This window comes from Microcebus murinus, chromosome 6 (assembly GCF_040939455.1).
Source record: "Microcebus murinus isolate Inina chromosome 6, M.murinus_Inina_mat1.0, whole genome shotgun sequence".
Classification (NCBI taxonomy): domain Eukaryota; kingdom Metazoa; phylum Chordata; class Mammalia; order Primates; family Cheirogaleidae; genus Microcebus; species Microcebus murinus.
In genome coordinates, this window is record NC_134109.1 from 28283569 (window position 1) to 28305264 (window position 21696).

General features: G+C 39.9%; 1 protein-coding gene across 8 annotated transcripts in view; it reads left to right on the plus strand.

Annotated features, from left to right (window-relative positions):
* The window catches only part of NUMB (NUMB endocytic adaptor protein), a 186566-nt gene that overhangs the window by 38457 nt on the left and 126413 nt on the right, over positions 1 to 21696 (plus strand). For 6 of the 8 annotated variants that reach the window (XM_012741306.3, XM_012741282.3, XM_012741285.2 and 3 more), the window contains exon 2: positions 4725 to 4851. The gene's annotated coding sequence lies outside the window, so the exon portion shown is untranslated. Of the gene's footprint in view, positions 1 to 4721; positions 4852 to 21696 lie in introns of those variants that run through there. The other 2 variants (XM_076003881.1, XM_076003882.1) reach the window with 1 other exon arrangement.

Consider the following 21696-nt stretch of genomic DNA (forward strand, 5'->3'; position numbering starts at 1 on the left):
GGCATGCACCACCATGCCCGGCTAATTTTTTGTATATGTATTTTTAGTTGGTCAATTAATTTCTTTCTATTTTTAGTAGAGACGGGGTCTTGCTCAGGATGGTTTCGAACTCCCAACCTCGAGCAATCCACCCGCCTCGGCCTCCCAGAGTGCTAGGATTACAGGCGTGAGCCACCGCGCCCGGCCTAGTAGTCTTTTTCATTAGGAAAAACAAAGTGTAGAAGGTAGATAAGGAATCAAAACTCTTTTTTTTTTTGTTTGTTTTATTTGGAGACAAAATCTTTTTATTTTTTATTTTTTGCTCTGTTGCCCAGGTGTGAGTACAGTGGTGTCGTCATAGTTCACTGCAATCTCAAATTCCTGGGCTCAAGCAGGAATCTTCCTGCCTCAGCCTCCCAAGTACCGTGTTTCCCTGAAAATAAGACCTACCCATAAAATAAGCCCTAGCAGGATTTCTAAGTATTTGTGTAATATAAGCCATACCCCGAAAATAAGACCTAGTGATGGGCATGGCTACACAGCATATCAGCATAACCCTTGCATTTCATCGCAGAGCGGTAAAGAAGAGCAGCCCTTCTAATCTGCTCCATGAGAGCTCTATTGCTCAACATGAGAGACTGGGGCCAGTGGTTCTAAAGAAAATAGAGTCACAAGAAATTCAGGATGGAATTTGGGGTTTGGAAAGTAGTTATGATATTCCAGAAGAAGATGACTTAACTATATTTGAATAAATGTAGATTGTTGTACCGTACTTAAAAAAAATAACACATCCCCTGAAAGTAAGCCCTAGGGTGTCTTCTTGAGGAAAAATAAATATAAGACCCTGTCTTATTTTCGGGGAAACACCATAGCTGGGACTACAAGCAAGAGCCACCACACCCAGCTAAGTTCTATGCTGCTTACGATGGTCTGGAACTCCTGACTTTAAACAATTTTCCTCAGCCTTCCTTAGTGCTGAGATTACAGACATAAACCCCCATGCCTGGCCTTAACCAATTTTTTAAGTGAAAATCTTCATAGAGATTGATGAAAACTCGTTTAAACCAATATTTACTGTAGAAAACAAAGTACATATATTCAAAGTAATTTGTTTTTTATTGATCTCGAAGGGTTAGGGATGTTATTTCCTTGTTCCTTGTTAATTTATGTAGAATATCGTAGATGGGAGAACTGATACACTGACAGCATAAGATAGTCTAGAATATGTCTTTCTGGAAATTTCTTGTATTATATGTCTTAATTAGAGGTTATTGAGAATAGTTGCTGCTTCAATTGGTATTTCTGTGGTATTAGCTGCCTTTGCCTTTTTTAGTCCCTAAATCACATTCCTGGGATCCTTGTTACTTGTAATCTGTTCTCTCCTTTTCTCTGTCTTGTTGCTGTATATGGCTAGTAGTGGTTTTTTTTCTTCCTTTCTTTGCTTTTCTTGTTTTGTTTTCCTTTTGTTTCTTTCACCTACTTTGACTTGAGCCAGGTAAGGACTGAAAACAGTTATTCTGATTTTGAAGAAATTAATCATACCATATAATCTTTAATGTTTATCTACATGTTCTTTTCAGCAGAGTACACAGTTTAGGCTTCCTTAAGCTGAGTGCACAATTCTTTTGAACAGTTGAGTTTGCTAGCTGGATGATAGTGTATATGTGGAAGAAGTATTGTCATTTGGTCTGTGATAATGAAATAATGATATGATAAAAATGTAGTTAGCTTTATGAACTTAATAGTGATCCTGCCTTGTGACTTTGATCAACTTATTTAAAGTGGCATATTTTTCATTTTGTAAATTTAAGTGATCTCATATTTTAGCTTCTCTTTCCCTAGAAAGAGTTTTACCTACATAGCAAATGGAAAAGCCAAAGATTTAATAGTTGGAGGACTTTCAGAGATCATCTGCTATCTGTTTTGTTCCCTCTACAAATATTTGCCTGGAACTGTTTTAGTCTTGAGGATACAATGAAGTTCTTGGCTTCATGGAGTTTATGATCTTTTATGAAAAGAAAGTTGTGAAGACACTGTGTAATCTTATTTTAAATTTCCCTGGGTTGGGTGTGGTGGTTCACGCCTATAATCCTAGCACTTTAGGAGGCCAAGGTGGGAACATTGCTTGAGGCCAGGAGTTCAAGACCAGTCTGGGCAACACAGGGAGACTTTACAAAAAATAAGAAAATTAGCTGGACATGGTAGCCTGTAGTCCCAGCTACCAGGGAGGTAGGTGGAGGAGGATTTCTTGAGCCCAGGAATTTGAGGTTGCAGTGAGCTTTGATGACACCATTGCACTCTAACCCAGGCAGTAGAGACCATTTCTCAAAAACAGTAAAATAAAATAAAGATTCCTGCTTCATTTTGGTGGGTCTTAATATACTCTAAAGAAAAAGGATCTGATTCCTTATATGCCATTGGAAATCAAATTCTTCATTGGAAATGAAAAACTATAATGAATGAGGAAGGGACACTGAATGAGTAAACTAGCACAGTGCCTCTCAAAATTTTCTATGTGTATGAATCATCTGAGGATTTTGTTAAAATTCTGATTCTGATTCAGCAGGTCTAGGGTAGCTATAGTCCCTAACCCTTTACCTGTCTGTGGCTTGTTAGGGACTGGGCCACAGAGCTCTGCCATACCTCCCTACTGCCCCCCCATGGAAAAATTGTCTTCCATGAAACTTGGGAAGTGGGGTACACAGCAGGAGGTGAGTGGCAGGGGAAGCTTCATCTGTGTTTACAGCTGCTCCCCTCCCCTTCTCATAGCTGGCATCACTACCTGAGCTCTGCCTCCCCCCCCCCCCCAGCCGTGGACAGATTGTCTTCCATGAAACCAGTCCCTGGTACCAAAAAGGTTGGGGACTGCTGTAAGGAAAGGACCAAGATTCTGCATTTCTAACAAGCTTACAGGTGGTACAATGCTAGTGGTCTGTGAACCACACTTTGAGTAGCAAGGAATTAGTATATAATTAAGAGAAAAGAAGCATATCCTGCTCCTATTTTGAAAAGAGTTGTCAGGAGCCATGAAGCACTGGCTTGGCCTTGGTGAAGTGGAATTATTGTATACGAAGGGTTATTAAAGAGGTGATCAACACCTTTTTCCTTTTTCTTTGAGACAGAGTCTTGCTCTGTTGCCTGAGCTAGAGTGCTGTGGTGTCAGCTTAGCTCATAGCAATCTCAAACTCCTGGGCTCAAGCGATCCTCCTACCTCAGCCTCCTGAGTAACTGGGACTACAGGCATGTGCCACTATGCCCAGCTAATTTTTTATGTTTTTAATTGCCCAGCTAATTTCTTTCTATTTTTAGTAGAGTTGGGGGTGGGGGTCTCACTCTTGCTCAGGCTGGTCTCAAACTCCTGACCTCAAGCAATCGCCCAGCCTCAGCCTCCTCCTTCCACAGTGCTAGGATTACAGGCATGGGCTACTATGCCTGGCTAACACCTATTTTTTTTTTTTTTACTAGCACCCAGAATTGAGGTTGGCTAGTGGATGGGTCTAAAATCTTTGAAAAGGTACTGGGGCTGGCAAGCTAGATCTTGGAGGTGAAAGAGATGAAGATCTTCAGGTATGAGAAAAATAAATATCTAGTCCGATAAACAGAATTTATAAGAATTAAGTGTTGACCAGTACGACTTAATTTATAATTGGGAAGGTTACCGCCACCCTCCCCTTTATGCTTAGTCTAACTGGTACAGTGATTCTAGTGAAAAGAAAGAATATGTGCTGTGGTCCTCCCCGCCCCAATTAGATAATGTAATTTTTTCTATAGGCACATTCTGTGTGGAGAGTATGTCACTTTTCCTTGTTTTCCAGGTCAGAGTAAAGCTTTTTTTTTTTTTTTTTTTGAGGCAGAGTCTTGCTTTGTTGCCCAGGCTAGAGTGAATGCCGTGGCGTCAGCCTAGCTCACAGCAACCTCAAACTCCTGGGCTCAAGCAATCCTGCTGCCTCAGCCTTCCGAGTAGCTGGGACAACAAGCATGCGCCACCATGCCCGGATAATTTATTAGTTGGCCAATTAATTTCTTTCTATTTATAGTAGAGATGGGGTCTCGCTCTTGCTCAGGCTGGTTTTGAACTCCTGACCTTGAGCAATCCGCCCGCCTTGGCCTCCCAGAGTGCTAGGATTACAGGCTTGAGCCACCGCACCTGGTCTAAATGTTGTGCTTAAATTGCTTTTCTCTGATCTGTTCCCCAAGTGACAGTTACTTAGAGTGTAAGCAATCTGGGTATCATTTATCTTCATAGAATTAGCAAAAGACTCTTAATCCTGGAGGTGGTATAAAATGTCACAGTGGATATTGAACATTTATCCATAGGGGAAAATTTGGCAAACAAAATCTTTGAACCTGTAGTCTTTTATTTAGTTGGTTTCTGTGAATTCACAATGCCAGTGTTGGCAAATATTATTATTTTTTGAGACAGAGTCTCACTCTGTTGCCCAGTTAGAGTGCTGTGGTGTTAGCCTAGCTCACAGCAACCTCAAACTCCTGGTACCTTCACTCTGTTGCCCATGCTAGAGTGCCATGGCATCAGCTTAGCTCACAGCAATCTCAAACTCCTGAGCTCAAGCAATCCTCCTACCTCATTCTCCTGAGTAGCTGGCACTAGGGGCATGAGCCACCATGCCCTGCCACTTCCATGTATCTTAATCAACTTTAGTCCTCACTCAACTACAGAGATGGAATTAATAAGTGATTGAAAGGAGTTGTCTGTATTTAGGATTTTCTTTTCTTGAAAATTTCAGATTTGGAGCTTAAACAGCTTCTTCCAGGGAAGAGTGCCTGCTGCAGTTGCAACCCAAGATCTTGATTCATATCCATAGATTGGAATATTGGTGGGCCAGCAGGCCTCAGACACCTCACTTAGGACAGGTAAGTGCAAGAAATACTTGAGGCTAAGAAAAGTGTATTGAAAAAGTGGATTGAATGCTAACTGCTAACAGTCTTTCTTCCTGTTTCTAGTTAGATGCAAACAGTTGATTGCCTTTAAAAATATAACCCTTGGCTAGGTGCAGTGGCTCATGCCTGTAATCCTAGCACTGTGGGAGGCCGAGGCAGGCCGATTGCTCGAGGTCAGGAGTTTGAAACCAGCCTGAGCAAGAGCAAGACCCCATCTCTACTATAAATAGAAAGAAATTAATTGGCCAACTAATATATATAGAAAAAATTAGCTAGGCATGGTGGTGCTGGAACTACATGCCTGTAGTTCCAGCTATTCGAGAGGCTGAGGCAGGAGGATCGCTTGAGCCCAGGAGTTTGAGGTTGTTGTGAGCTACGCTGACGCCACTACATTCACTCTAGCCTGAGCAACAAAGCGAGACTTTGTCTCAAAAAAAAAAAAAAAAAAAAAACAAAACAAAACCCTTTATCCTGGTAAAAAAAAACATGTAGAATCTTAGGTGGGTGGGGCAAAACATTTTCTTCATTGTAAAATATGTGTCAATATGTTAACAGTGGTCAAACTTAGAGTAATTAATTTTTTTTTCTTTCTCTTGTCCAAACTGTGTTCATGAGCTTGTGTTACAGTTATCTGTTGTTGTGTAACAAACTACCTCAAACTTAGAGGCTTAAAACATAATAGTCATTTATTTTGCTCATGTATCTACAATTTGCGCAAGGCTTACTTGGGGGGTATGCTTGTCTGTTAACATGTGGCATGAGGTGGGATGGCTAGAAGGGTCGGGGTGACTCAGTGGCTCACGTGTTTGGTGGTTAATGTTGGCTGGAACCTCAGCCTGGGCTGTTGGCCAGAACACCTTCACGTGACTTCTCCTGGTGGCTGCTTGGCTTCCTCCAAGCATGGTGGCTGTGTTCCAAAAGAGAGCATCCCAGGAGAGGAAGGTGAAGGTGCATGGCATATTTGACTTAGCTTTGGAAGTCACAGAGTATTATTGTGGCTCTGTTCTATTGTTTGAGGTATTAATAGTTAATCAGGATCCACCCTGTTTCCAAAGAAGGGATGAACATAGACCCCACTACTTGAAGGGAGTAGTATCAACATCACATTGTAAGAAGAGCATGTGGCATGGAATCTACTGTTCTGCTACAGTTTGTATTACATTTAAGATAATATAAATAACATGTGTAATATATGGAAAAGAAGAAGATTTTCAGGAAATTGTGGTGTACAAGTCTAATAAGAATTTGATATGCTTTTCTTTTCTTTCTTTCTTTTTTCTTTTGAGACAGAGTCTCACTCTGTTGCCCCAGTTAGAGTGCACTGGTGTCATCATAGCTCACTGCAACCTAAAGCTCCTGGGCTCAAATGATCTTCCTGCCACAGCCTCCTGGGTACCTGGGACTACAGGCCTGCGGCACCACGCCACCCAGCTAATTTTTCTATTTTTTATAGAGATGGGGTCTCTCTGAGACTGATCTTGAACTCCTGAACTCAAGAGATCCTCCTGTCTCGGCCTTCTAGAATGGTGGGATACCAGGCATGAGCCACCAAGGCCCAGCCTGGTGTGCTTTTCTTTTCTAGGATAGTAGAATATTGAAAATAAGGTACCTAAAAGGACAGAGGTGAAATAGATTTTGTCTTTTGTGTCAACAAAGTAAGATACTGCTGTAATCAAAAGTAAAGATAAAAGTTTATAAACAAGATTCAAAAAAGATTTTACTTTGGGGTTTTTTGTGTGTATTTTTTTGAGACTGTACTGGTTATTTTAGTTAAAAGTGTACTTGGATTCTTTTTTTCCTTGTTTTAATTCTTTCAGAATTATTTGGAAAATTGGTTTCCAATATAAATTTGAGAAACTAGTGCCAACATAGTCATTATATGCATCAAGTTTTCTCTGTTTCTGCTTCTTTAAGGATAACTATGTTATCTTTTCCAGAATTCTATAATCTTGCCTGCTGAATTTCTTTTTTTTTTTTTTTTTTTTTTTGAGACAGAGTCTCGCTTTGTTGTCCAGGCTAGAGTGAGTGCCGTGGTGTCAGCCTAGCTCACAGCAACCTCAAACTCCTGGGCTCGAGAGATCCTTCTGCCTCAGCGTCCCGAGTAGCTGGGACTACAGGCATGCGCCACCATGCCCAGCTAATTTTTTTTATATACATATCAGTTGGCCAATTAATTTCTTTCTATTTATAGTAGAGACGGGGTCTCGCTCTTGCTCAGGCTGGTTTTGAACTCCTGACCTTGAGCAATCCGCCCGCCTCGGCCTCCCAGAGAGCTAAGATTACAGGCGTGAGCCACCGCGCCCGGCTTGCCTGCTGAATTTCTGAAAAATATCTTAAAATTTTCAGTAGGACGAGAAAACATGAAAAGTTATAGAATATTGGTTTGTCTTATTGATCACACTTATCAATTATATAAATTGCCTGTGGCAGGTTTAAATATAGCCAATGATCAATTTCTTGATGTGCTGGTATAATATTTTTAAATAATCCTCTAAACATTACATGGGACTATAGGTCCATTCACTATGGGAATGGGAAATAGGCTCTAGGAAGCATCTTACTTCTTAAACCTATAAAATTTTCTTGCTGTCTAGATCCTTTCTTATTCCAAAGTAATTTATATAATGAGTCGATTTCAACTGTGTTGGTTCAGTACTATTTCCTCGCTCACAGGTAAACAGATACTCTGCAATGGAAAATAACTGAGCCAGCTATTGTGGTGACAGAGGTAATCTCAGAAATTTGCTGACTTTCAGCTGAGAATGATCAGAATTAACTGATTTTGTAAAACAATATATTTTAGTTCAAAAGGTACAGTAATTGGAAAAGTTGGGGTTTTTTTTGTTTTTGTATTTAAAAACAAGATGAGATATTTTACAGTAGACAGATTAGGAATAATGATTATGGGCAGTGTAAAATATAGTATCTTAAATAATAATAACAAATATATGCATATTTATGCAAAGATAGGTTTTAGATAAAAGCTTTAAGCACTTGACTTGCTTATTTTTAGCTCACTTTTGCTTTTAAGAAGTGAAAGTAGGGCTGGGCGCTGTGGCTCATGCCTATAATCCTAGCACTCTGGGAGGCCGAGGCGGGTGGATTGCTCGAGGTCAGGAGTTCGAAACCAGCCTGAGCAAGAGCGAGACCCCGTCTCTACTATAAATAGAAAGAAAATAATTGGCCAACTAATATATATAGAAAATATTAGCTGAGCATGGTGTGCATGCCTGTAGTTCCAGCTATTCGGGAAGCTGAGGCAGTAGGATTGTTTGAGCCCAGGAGTTTGAGGGTTGCTGTGAGCTAGGCTGATGCCACGGCACTCACTCTAGCCTGGGCAACAAAGTGAGAACTGAGAACCCTGTCTCAAAAAAAAAAAAAAGAAAAAAAGAAGTGTGAGTAGGTTAATTGCTGATAATATCTATTCCAGATCCGTTGAATGCTTTGTCTTTTTTTTTTAAGGCAGAGTCTCATTTTGCCCAGGCTAGAGTGCTGTGGTATCAGCCTAGCACACAGCAACCTCAAACTCCTGGGCTCAAGCAGTCCTTCTGCCTTAGCCTCCCAAGTAGCTAGGACTACAGGTATGTGCCACCATGGCCGGTTAATTTTTTTCTATATATATTTTGTTGGCCAATTAATTTCTTTCTATTTTTAGTAGAGATGGGGGGGTGTGGTTTTGCTCTTGCTCAGGCCGGTCTCAAACTCCTGAACTCAAACGATCCTCTAGCCTCAGCCTCCAGAGTACTAGGATTACAGGAGTTAGCCACTGTGCCCAGCCCTGAATGCTTTGTCTTGACCTTATTCTATAGGCCTGTGCCTGAGGCGATAAAAATCTTTCAAATAGTGAGATACTGTTCTCTGAAACAAAGAAGAAAAACTCCCAAAATTCTCTATAGAAATTGTAAATATGGTGGCATTTAGATTGACACTTTATGCAATCCACGGAAGAAGGTAAATTATAAAGTTCCTGTCTAAAGATGCATGACTATGTAAAGACTATTTTATTTATTTAATATTTCTTTTTAGAGATAGGGTCTTGCTCTGTAGCCCAGGCTGGAGTGCAGTGGCCCAGTCATAGCTCACTGTAACCTCGAATTCTTAGGCTCAAGCCATCCTCCTGCCTGAACCTCCTAAGTAGCTGGAACTATGGGACTATATATTCCAGGCTTTGATTTGTTCCCCCCCAACTCTGTTCTCTAGCCCCCTATAAAGAATTTAAATACATTAGGATGTTTTGTGTTTGTTTCTGGGTATTGACTACTTAAGGAATAAGACTTTTTTTTTTAAAGGTACTCAAATGTCAATTTTATTGCTTATGCACACATTTATTTGCTACTATGAAATAAAAATACAGCACATCAAAATTTCCTTTCATTGCAATTTTTTTTTTGAGACATAGTCTTGCTTTGTTGCCCAGGCTAGAGTGAGTGCTGTGGCATCAGCCTAGCTCACAGCAAGCTCAAACTCCTGGGCTCAAACAATCCTACTGCCTCAGCCTCTCGAGTAGCTGGGACTACAGGCATGTGCCACCATGCCTGTAGTCCCATTTTTTCTATATATGTATTAGTTGGCCAATTAATTTCTTTCTATTTATAGTGTTGGGAGTCGACTACCTCTCACCACCCTACCCAACAGAGAGACAGAGACACCGAGGATGCAAACACACAAGAGGAGTTTATTTTCTGGCTAGCCAGGGTCCAAGCCTTGAGCACCAACGCAGTGGCCACTCTGGTAGGCAAGGACCCCGACCAGGGTTGCAGTGTGCCTTTTATCCCTATGGTGCATACGCTATGCATTGGCTGATTACGCGTGGATCATGCATTGACCTTTAACATGATTGGTTGGCTGGTAGCCCCACCATACAGGGGTTCAAACAATGCAAAGTTGGCACAAGCAAGCAAGCAAGCAACAGTTTCCATGGCACAGGCAAGCAAGCAACAGTTTCCAGAAGCCGGATGTTGCTTCCGGCTTCACTGGGGATGCGGGGCCTTGCAGGTGTGCAATGACTCGACCCCTCACAATAGTAGAGACAGGGTCTCGCTCTTTCTCAGGCTGGTTTCAAACTCCTGACCTCGAGCAATCTGCCTGCCTCGGCCGCCCAGAGTGCTAGGATTACAGGCATGAGCCACTGTGCCCGGCCTCTTTCATTGCAATTTTTGAAAACCAGAAAATCTAATCAATTAAGCTCTAGCCCAAACTACCCAATGTTTCCTTCAGATTCTTCTCCCACAAGTCATGGCTCCAAATTCTCGATGTTGAGTTTCATCACACTGACTTTAGATTACCAAAACACATGGGAATACTTCAGACCTATTGGGAATCCTTTGGTGAGATAAAAAAGTAGAGCTAAAGTATACTGAAGTTATTCAAATACATTCAAACTACATAGATCCCTTATAAATTACTAGTATCAAGGTAATAGGGAAAAGATATAAGAAAAAGATATCAGAACTCATCATAGATTATTATCGATTAATTAGATTATTATTATAGATTATATAATTCTCAAAATTATTGCTACAGTCTATCCTAACAAAGTAGCTTTCTCAACTTGCTTCATAAAATTACCAGCAAAAAAAGAAAAGAATAAGGTTCATGGCAAAATGGGCAGGATGTCATAATTCCCTATTCTAGCATTTTCCGAAGGATCCCATTTGTGATGCATGCAGAAATCACACCTACATTTGAATGGTTCACCCTGAGTTTCTTTAAGTCCAGTGTCTGCTGTCTTTCAGGTGGAGCAAATCTGTTGATTAAGACATATCGCAGTCTTGCCAGCCTGTCTCTCTGCTCAGATAACAGTGTCCTCACTCCTCTTCTCCTGTAAGGCATAATAACGCCACCTCTCATAAACTGGGAGATTCTTTGTCTTCTAGTCAGTCGTTGGGGTTGGGGTTGGGGTTGGGGTAAATCCTCTGGTGGAGGGGAATGGATATTGGTGCCAGCACTGATAGTCAGTTGACAAGGTTCCTTATTAAAGTCTCAGAGAAGTTATGAGGAGACTCTGAATTGTCTTGAGAATTTTCTCCAGTGAGCATGTAAGATTCTGGGGTCAAGGTTGAGTCAGGCATTTCTGAGATGTCCATTGCAGTCTAGTCACAGCTGTAAGCTCCTCCTGGATCTTTGGGTCCCAGCAGAATGACGGGGAAACCTGTAAGGAACCCTGTAGCTCAGAAAGAGCCTGAAAACCTGAACTCCAACAGTGCTGGAAGAACTCAAGGAATAAGACTTATTCAACTTTTTATCTCAGTGTTTGGCACAAAGTTACCTCTCAATAAGTGTATGATGAGTGAATAAATTGAAGTCAGCATGGTAACCCAAGCCCTCCTATCCTGGTTTCCATGCTTCTCTCTGATTTGAACACTATTTCCTCCCCAGATGTTTTTCTCCCTGCTAGAAGTTTGTCCTAGTAATTCCTGTAGGATGTTTTATTTGTAGTGATTTATTCCTTCTAGTATATATCCTACTTTTTGTATTTTGTTTATGCTGCAAGCTTGTTGAGAGTATGTTCCTGCTATTTTCCACATTTTGTTTGTATTGTGTCTTACACAGAAAAAGTATTGAGCAAATATTTCTTGGATGAATAAAAATGATTATAGATAAGAAAAGACTTAAGAAGTAGGAGTTTTTCAGTAGCTGTTGCTATGTTTTAGTTCATGTTGAGCATAGGTTCTCAAAACAGTTATCTGCCTGAAATTTGGCATCTGTGTTTAGAAATACTGTATAAAATTTTGTGGAAGTATAACAACCTTGTATATTATTAAAACAATTATTTGCATGGTTCTGAAGATTACATGAAAATGTATCTAAAAGCTGTAACAGTGCTTGGGACATATAAATATTACTTTTTGTTGTTAACAGTAATATTGATAACCAGCAGTGAGGTTTGATTTATTAACCAGTTTTCCTATTGACTGTAGTTAAATGAAATTTAGAAATGTATACATGTTCCATTTGTGAAAAGTCAGTATTTGAAAATCTGCATTTACTAAGAAATTAAAATAGGGAATGGCCTTTCACTTTATAAAATATTTTTAAAATGTTTAACATTTTTCCTCAATTATAAAAATATAATTACTTCTATGAGAGTAGGGATTTTTGTTTGTCCCCTTGTCAGAACTATATCCCCTTTACCTAGAACAGTGTTTAAATGCCAACTCTGTTGCTTACTGAGCTTTGAGACCTTGGAAAGTATACTTAAAATTCTAAGTCTCTGTTTCCTCATTTGTAAAATGGGGAGAACATAGAGTATATGGAACATAATCGTTTATAATCGTTAAGATTCAGTGGGATAATATGTGAAATCTGGTACACTGTATGCTTAATTAAAATCTATTTGAAAGATGATATAGGGTAGGTTAAATTTTTTTAATATGTACTTTGTTACTCTTTTAAACCTTGATATAATTTTCCTGCATCCAGAGATGACTGAGATTTGTGTAATTCCTTGTTAGATTCAGAATTGTTAACTTTTTTTGAAGCATTTAGAAACAGCTCCCCCAAGCCATTGTTCTAAGAAAAGTCTTGCCTCATTATTTTTTTATTTTTATTTTTTTTGAGACAGAGTCTCACTCTGTTACCCTGGCTAGAGTGAGTGCCGTGGCGACAGCATAGCTCACCGCAACCTCAAACTCCTGGGCTCAAGCGATCCTACTGCCTCAGCCTCCCAAGTAGCTGGGACTACAGGCATGCACCATCATGCCCGGCTAATTTTTTCTATATATTTTCAGTTGTCCAACTAATTTCTTTCTATTTTTATTTGAGACGGGGGTCTTGCTCTTGCTTGGGCTGGTCTCAAATTTCTGAGCTCAATCTACCTGCCCCGGCCTCCCAGAGTGCTAGGGATTACAGGCATAATCTCTGCGCCTGGCCCCCATTATTTTATTTATTTATTTTTTTTGAGACAGAGTCTCGCTTTGTTGCCCAGGCTAGAGTGAGTGCCGTGGCGTCAGCCTCACTCACAGCAACCTCAAACTCCTGGGCTCAAGGGATCCTCCTGCCTCAGCCTCCCAAGTAGCTGGGACTACAGGCATGCGCCGCCATGCCCGGCTAGTTTTTTCTATATATATTAGTTGGCCAATTAATTTCTTTCTACTTATAGTAGAGACAGGGGTCTCGCTCTTGCTCAGGCTGGTCTCGAACTCCTGACCTCGAGCAATCCGCCCGCCTCGGCCTCCCAGAGTGCTAGGATTACAGGTTTGAGCCACCGCGCCCGGCCCAATTATTTTTTTTTTTTATGTGATGCCACAATACCTAGTATGAGATTGAGTCATTTTATTTTGTTTTGTTTTTTAAAAAGGCATTAATTTGTTTTGAAAGGGTAGTAACAAGGAAAGGCTTAAGGGCAGTCTTGTGATATGCTAAGACTTCTATGCTGTTAGAAATACTCTTGGAGTTGTTTCTTTATAAGGTTCTTCTAAATCCTGCTGATAGTTTGACCCCAGGCATGGAGAAAGAAGGTTTTTGGAATTGAGCCATTTTGGGGGTTTAAGATTTTCATTAGTAAACAGAATAAATGATGCAGAAATCCTGTGTAGAGCAAGCAGACAACTAGGGTTGAAGAAGCTGAAAAAGAACTTTCTCTAGGCTGGGTGCGGTGGCTCACGCCTATAATCCTAGCACTCTGGGAGGCCAAGGTGGGGGAGGCGGGTGGATCGCTCAAGGTCAGAGTTTGAGACCAGCCTGAGCAAGAGCCAGACCCCGTCTCTACTAAAAATAGAAATTAATTAATTGGCCAACTAAAAATATATAGAAAAAATTAGCCGGGCATGGTGGTGCATGCCTGTAGTCCCAGCCACTTGGGAGGCTGAGGCAGCAGGATTGCTTGAGCCCAGGAGTTTGAGGTTGCTGTGAGCTAGGCTGATGCCACGGAACTCTAGCCCAGGCAACAGAGTGAGACTCTGTCTAAAAAAAAAGAACTTTCTTTAAATGGTCCTGCCAGTGATAACACTGGGTTCTCTTAATGATAATAATACCAACTGCTCTTTACTGTGCATTTATTTTGTACTAGATGCTATGTTAAGCCATGTATATATTTTCTTATTTATTCTTTATATTTTCTTATTTAATCCTTATGAGGTAGGTGGTTTTACAATGAAGAAACTGAAGTCTAGATTGGTTAAATGACTTTGAAGGCAAGAATGAGAATTGAAATCTAAATTTGTTTTATTCCAAAGGTTGAGTGTGTTCTTACTACTGCCCATAGTACTGATTTGAGTATCTTTTACTTGTAGGAACTGTCTGTATTTTTTAGCCTAAGGGATAGATATTAAATTGGACTTTTTAGAGAGCAGAAAGGAAGATGGATTTTCATAGTAATCTTACATGCTTGGCTTTTTTTAAAATTTGAGACAGTCTCACTCTGTTGCCCTGGGTAGAGTGTAGTGGCATCATCATAGTTCACTACAAACTCCAAATCCTAGCTTCAAGCAATTCTCCTGCCTCAGCATCCCGAGTAGCTGACACTATATGGGTGTGCCATCACACCCGGCTAATGTTTTATTTTTAGTAGCGATGAGGGTCTCGCTCTTGTTCAGGCTGGTCTTGCATTCCTGAGCTCAAGTGATCCTCCTACCTCAGCCTCCCAGAGTGCTAGGATTACAGGTGTGAGCCACTGTGCCTGGCCTATATGCTTATTTTATAGTATGCCATTGTTGTATATACATGAGAAAGTTTTAGGTAGACAATAATTGATAGCATCACAGCTATGTGTTTAAAGTTGAAGGCAATGATTTCAACTTCAAGTTAATCCCAGTATAAAGGATCAATTTTAATTGTTTTATCCTAACAAATTATATCTAAGTTCCCTTGTGTTATATTTGCCTGTAAAACACCATGAGGAACTAAATTTTGACATTATTCCTTTTCCTTTTTAAAGGAAACCTTGTATGTGAAAAAAGGGACTAAGATTATCCTCTTTATGTTACTTTGTTTTTTGGGAAAATGATTCATTTATATAGATTTTGACTCACAATAAGCATAGAAAATGACTGGAAATTTTGATGTAGCTCTAAGTTCTTTTTTTTTTTTTTTTTTTTTTTTTTTGAGACAGAGTCTCACTCTGTTGCCTGGGCTAGAGTGCCATGGTATCAGTTCTTTTTTTTTCCTTATAGAGATGGGATCTCACTCTGTTGCTCAGGCTGGAGTGCAGTGGTGAAATCTTAGCTCACTATATCATTGTAACCTTGACCTCCTGGGCTCAAGTGATCCTCCTGTCTCAGCCTCACAGAGTAGCTGGACTACAGGTGTGTGCTACTATACTTGGCTTTTTTTTTTGGTGTTACTAGAAGCAGAATATTGCATAGGATGGTCTTGAGCTACTGACCTCAAGTGGTCCTCTCTCCTTCCAAAGCACTGGGATTACAGATCTGAGCCAGTGTGCCCAGCCCTCTAAGTTAGTTTTTTTGTTGTTGTTGTTGTTGTTGTTTTTTTTTTTTTTTTTGAGACAGAGTCTCGCTTTGTTGCCCAGGCTAGAGTGAGTGCCGTGGCGTCAGCCTAGCTCACAGCAACCTCAAACTCCTGGGCTCCAGTGATCCTTCTGCCTCAGCCTCCCGGGTAGCTGGGACTACAGGCATGCGCCACCATGCCCGGCTAATTTTTTTATATATATATCAGTTGGCCAATTAATTTCTTTCTATTTATAGTAGAGACGGGGTCTCGCTCTTGCTCAGGCTGGTTTTGAACTCCTGACCTTGAGCAATCCGCCCGCCTCGGCCTCCCAAGAGCTAGGATTACAGGCGTGAGCCACAGCGCCCGGCCTCTAAGTTAGTTTTTTAATGCACTTTGTTTTAAAGATCTTTTAATAGTTAAAAGTTCAATTCAACATATTTGTATTAATCAACTTAGTGTAAGATATTGAGGTAGATAAGAGATGGGAGCCAAATGTCACACTCTTAAAGAATTTTAAATTTTTAGGAGAAATTGAATTTGTAAATAACTAATTATAGAAAAAAGGCAGTATATTAATCATGGTAGTTGTTGAATTCATAGATGAGAAATATTCTTTCTGACTTGTTTCATAGAATAGGGTATGGCATTTGAGCTGTGTCCTAAAGATTAGGTAGTAGTCTAAAAAGAGGTCATTCTACATAGAGTGGTTGGTTAAAGATGAGGAAGAAGGGTAGGTGCCTCCTTGTTCATTAGGGATATGAATGGTTTCTAAATTCTTTTCAGTCTTTCTTTTCATTTTTTAAGAGTGAACATATTTAATTTTTTTTAAAAAACATTAAAATGGGAAGAAAGATGGGAGAGGGAGGGAATTATTTTAATTTGAAGGGCATTGAAAAATATTCCACAATTTTTATTTTGGTTATTGTATTTTTCAGTTCTAAAACTTATTTGGCTTTTCTTTATGTCTTATATTTCTTTGCTGATAATTTTTATTTTAATATTTATTTTAAGGCTGGCATGGTGGCTCACGCCTATAATCCTAGCACTCTGGGAGGCCAAGGCAGGAGGATCGCTTGAGCTCAGGAGTTCAAGACCAGCCTGAGCAAGAGTGAGACCCCCATCTCTACTAAAAAAAAAAAAGAAAAAAATTATTTTAAGAGTGTTTGTTGTTCATTTGAGCATTTTTACAGTAGCTGCTTTAAAGTACTTGTCAGAGAATTCCAATATTATGTCCATTTTTTCATTGGTGTAATCTTTTCCCACAAATTAAGATTTTTGTGGTTCTTCTTGTACCAGGTAATTTTGGTTTGTATCCTAGACATTTTGAGTATTATGCAATGAGATTCTGTGTTTTCTCTATATTCTATGAAGAATGTTGATATTTTTATTTTAACCTTCTGTAGGTTGTGGTTCCATGTAAATTCGGTTTTCAGAGCTTTGGCAGTGCTGTTCAGATCTGTTCCACAAGTGTTCCACCCAGTGGTCAATCTTGAATCTGGGTGGAGGACTACTTATCTCAGTTTTCAAAGTTTATATTATGCTAATTACTGTCAGATCCATACCTATACAGATTGAGGGTGAGTCTAGGAGTTCATAAACAACTTTATGGGGTCACTTTCTGAGAGAGACAGAGAGAAAGAGAAGAGGAGAGTGAAGAAAGAAAAGAAGAGAAAGATTGATTCCCTTCCCTTCCCTCAGAATTTTTGCTCCTGGAGGCTTTTTATCCCCAAATTCTCTTGCTGCTACTATTGTCCCCATCATGGATGAACTGGGCTGGGATTTGAGAGTATGGAGAGAAAGTAAAGTAAAAAAATATCCAAGGACTTCCCCTGCTTTCTCTGAGCTTTAGGAGTTCCCTTTCTGGCCTTGAGCCAGAGCTAGAAGGTTCTGTTTCTCTCTCTGCCTACATGATAGTGCTCACTTCTGGGCTTTGGGTTGTGTTGAGTTTTGGTTAGGGGATGCTAGAGGGGGAAAAAATGGGAGGAGAAATAAACTCAGAGCTGGTTTTGGGATACTTGGAATTCTTGTGTTCTTCCTGGATCCATTTGTGATATTTACATTTCAAAGCTTCCAATAACTGTTCATGCATTCTTTTTTTTGTTTTGTTTTGTTTTGTTTTGAGACAGAGTCTCACTGTGTTGCCCAGACTAGAGTGCCATGATGTCAGCATAGATCACGGCAACTTCAAACTGCTGGGCTCAAGCAGTCCTTCTGCCTCAGCCTCCCAAGTAGCTAGAACTACAGGCATGTGCCACCATGCCTGGCTAATTTTTTTCTATATGTTTTTAGTTGTCGGACCAATTTCTATTTTTAGTAGAGTTGAGGTCTTGCTCTTGCTTAGGCTGGTCTTGAACTCCTGACCTTCAGCGATCCTCTTGCCTCGGCCTCCCAGAGTGCTAGGATTATAGGCATGAGCCACCATGCCCAGCCTGTTCAAGCATTCTGTCCCAGTGTTACAGTTTAGTTCAGTGGAAGATAAAGGGAGATGTATTTATTGCATCTTATCAACTGGAAATCTTCCCAACATTTTTGTTTTAACTTTTTATTTTGAAATAATTTTAGATTCGCAAGAAATTATAAAAAGAAGACAAAGAAGTCCTGTGTGCCCTTTACCCAGTTACCAATACCAGGAAATTAACATTAATGCCAACTTTTTATTATGGAATATTTCAAATGTATAAGAATATCGAAAGACATATGTTGAACATCTGTATATCCCCTACTGATAATTCAATACTTTTTCATGTTTTCCCCCCACTTGCTTTATATATATATATATTCTAATATGCGTGTATTGTTTCCTGTATCAACCACTTGAAAGTAAGTTGCACACATCATGGTAAGCATGCATCTTTTAAGAAAAAGGACATTATATTTTAATAAACATTTAATAAATGCAAACTATTTTTCTCTATAATCCCAATACCATTATCATACCTAAGAACATTTTTTGGAGAGGAGTCTTAATGTTCCAGGGCTTTTGTTTTGAAGTACATTATCTCTTCAAAGCTTATATTATTGTTCAAGGAGGTGGCCCTCCTGATGATATATACTCTTGATTACTTTGAGAGTCTGGACTCTTACCATGTTTGCAATTTAAAGCCCAGGGAGCTCCCTGATTCTATATTCTTGCCTCTTATTCTTCCCTCAGCTCAGTCTTTTTTTTTTTTTTCTTTTTTTGAGACAGAGTTTCACTCTGTTGCCAGGGCTAGAGTGCTGTGGCGTCAGCCTAGCTCACAGCAACCTCAAACTCCTGGGCTCAAGCAGTCTTTCTGCCCCAGCCTCCCGATTAGGTGGGACTACAGGCATGCACCACCATGCCCAGCTAATTTTTTCTATATGTTTTTAGTTATCCAGCTAATTTCTTTCTATTTTTAATAGAGACGGGGTCTCACTCTTGCTTAAGCTGTTCTTGAACCTCTGACCTTGAGCAATCCTCCTGCCTTGGCCTCTCAGAGTGCTAGGATTACAGGCATGAGCCACCACGGCCGTCCTGGCCTCAGCTCAGTCTTATCACAGCTCTCTGAGCAGATACTCATTAGAATAGTCCTTATCCAGAGATTGTAAACTTGTCAGACTAATTTAGGACTAGTATGTGACTTTGTTTTTAATTATAAGTCAAGGCATTACTTACAGTTAAAATTGTGGCAGAGTTTCTGATATGGTGATATATAATGGTTGTATCAAACTGTAAGCAATTGAAAACCTGACTATAAGGCTTAGACAAAGAGAGATTTGTTTTTCTTTCTTAACCTAAGTCTGGAAATAGGAAGTTGCTCATTTTGCTTCAGTGATGCAACATTGTTGGGGCCCATATCTTTGTGATGTACATGGCCTTTATGGTCCTAAGGTAGCTGCTAGAAGAAATCAAAAGGACCATGCCAAGCAAAAATTTTCTTTCTTTCTTTTTTTTTTTTTATTACAGTATATTATGGGGGTGCAAATATTTTTTTTTTTTTTTTTTTTGAGACAGAGTCTCGATTTGTTGCCCAGGCTAGAGTGAGTGCCGTGGCGTCAGCCTAGCTCACAGCAACCTCAAACTCCTGGGCTCCAGCGATCCTTCTGTCTCAGCCTCCCGAGTAGCTGGGACTACAGGCATGTGCCACCATGCCCGGCTAATTTTTTATATATATATCAGTTGGCCAATTAGTTTCTTTCTGTTTATAGTAGAGACGGGGTCTCGCTCTTGCTCAGGCTGGTTTTGAACTCCTGACCTTGAGCAATCCGCCCGCCTCGGCCTCCCAGAGAGCTAGGATTACAGGCGTGAGCCACTGCGCCCGGCCGGGGTGCAAATATTAAGGTTATGTATATTGCCATGTCCCCCTCCCCCCTCAAGTCAGAGCTTCCAGCGTGACCATCCCCCAAACGTTACACATCTCACTCATTCTAGCGAGTCATATGGTCACTGCTAGGTGTTTTAACATTTTTGGCCTCTGTAGCAAGAGTCAAGGAAGAAAGAAGGATTTGGGAATGGCTTTTCAAGTAGCCAGTTAATAGTATCTGTCACAATATCTGATTGCATTCATTTAACTTCAAAATTGTGTTCATTTTACTTCAGTGTGATATTTAGCACATAAATGCCTTATAATTACATAATAACATTTTACTGGGTCCTGTGAAGAACAAAAGGATGAAGAATAGTAAAAATAATTTTAAATTTAGTTGTAAGTAGTTGTTTAGTTGCTTTCGATAATGCAAAGTGAAACTTAGCTTGAATTTTGGGTTCTTGGGCAAGTTATTGAACTTATAAGCCTCCATTTCCTCATCTGTGAAATGGGGTGAATAATGTATGACTTTTAGGGTGTGAAGGAGATACATTATATAAAGTACCTAATACAGTTTTTGCTGCATTCGAGGTGCTACTGTGGAAGATATTGTCATTATAACTGGTAGGTGAACATCGTGGTAGAGTGGAAGAGTATATAGACTTTATAGTGAACAGTTTTGATTTGAATCCTGTTTCTACTACACACCTGTGTGGTCTTAGGCAAATCAGTTTCTCTCTGAAATAATTTATTAATGTAGTATTTATCTCTCAGGGTTGTTAGAAGGATTAGAGATTGTATATGTATAGAGTAGCATTTAATGGACTCTCAGTTAAAGGCATCTGCTCCTGCTCTTCTAAGTTCTGTTTTTTTTTTTTTTTTTTGAGACAGAGTCTTGCTTTCTTGCCCAGGCTAGAGTGAGTGGCACGGCATCAGCCTAGCTCATAGCAACCTCAGACTCCTGGGCTCAAGCAATCCTTCTGCTTCAGCCTCCCAAGTAGCTGGGACTATAGGCATGTGCCACCATGCCTGGCCAATTTTTTCTATATATATTAGTTGGCCAATTAATTTCTTTCTATTTATAGTAGAGACGGGGTCTCGCTCTTGCTGAGTCTGGTTTTGAACTCCTGACCTCAAGCAATCGCCTGCCTCGGCTTCCCAGAGTGCTAGGATTACAGGCGTGAGCCACCGCGCCCGGGCTAAGTTCTTATTTCTGTATTTTGGAATCAATATAATAGAGAATCAATCATTGAATTTACTCTAGAAGTTTATTTGTGATGAGAAGGATATTGTTGATTAGTAGTGAAATTTTTCATCTGTTCAAGAAAAATAGCTGCAGAAACTAGACACTAGATATGAATTATGAAGTCTCTTTCCACCATGATTTTTAAATTTTAAATTTTAGATATTTTGTTAGTGGTTTCCATTGTACATAATGGATGTCCTCTAGTGCTTTTACCACTAACCTTCCAGATCTATACTTCTTCTTTTCTGTTTATAGCCCTTTAATCATAATTGATACACGTGTACCAATCTTCCTGGTGTCTTTGTTGTTGTTGTTTGTAAGACTTACTTTTTTAAGAGCAGTTTTAGGTTCACAGCAAAATTGAGCAGAAAGTACAGAGAATTTCCTTATACTCAATGTTCCCATAAACCCACAGCTTTTACCACTATCAACAATACCTACCAGAATGGTACTGCAAGAGATACGGGGAAAATCAAACCAATGCAAACTCAGTACAATATAGTACCTCTGGTTGCCAACATGTGTGGAGATTTTTCTGCATCAGCAACCAGGTAATTCAGCAGATACCAACTGGGTGTCTTATAATTTAACTCAATTCTGACACTATTTACCTGGAGATAGCATCAGATTCCATAAGTTGAGGGCTGTCCCCCACTTTAGATGCCAATTTGTCCCAGGTTGTAGCCTGTGTTCTGATCTCCCAGCTATAAACCAGGGTTCCTACAACCCCCTCTTTGGGTTCAATTAATTTGCTACAATAGCTCACAGAATTTAGAGAAACACTTCACTTATATTTACTGGTGTATTATAAAGGATATTGCAAAGGATATAGATGGACAGCCAGATGGAAGAGATGCATAGGGCATGGCGTATGGGAAGGGGCACGGAGCTTCCGTGTCTTCTCCAGGTGCACTACCC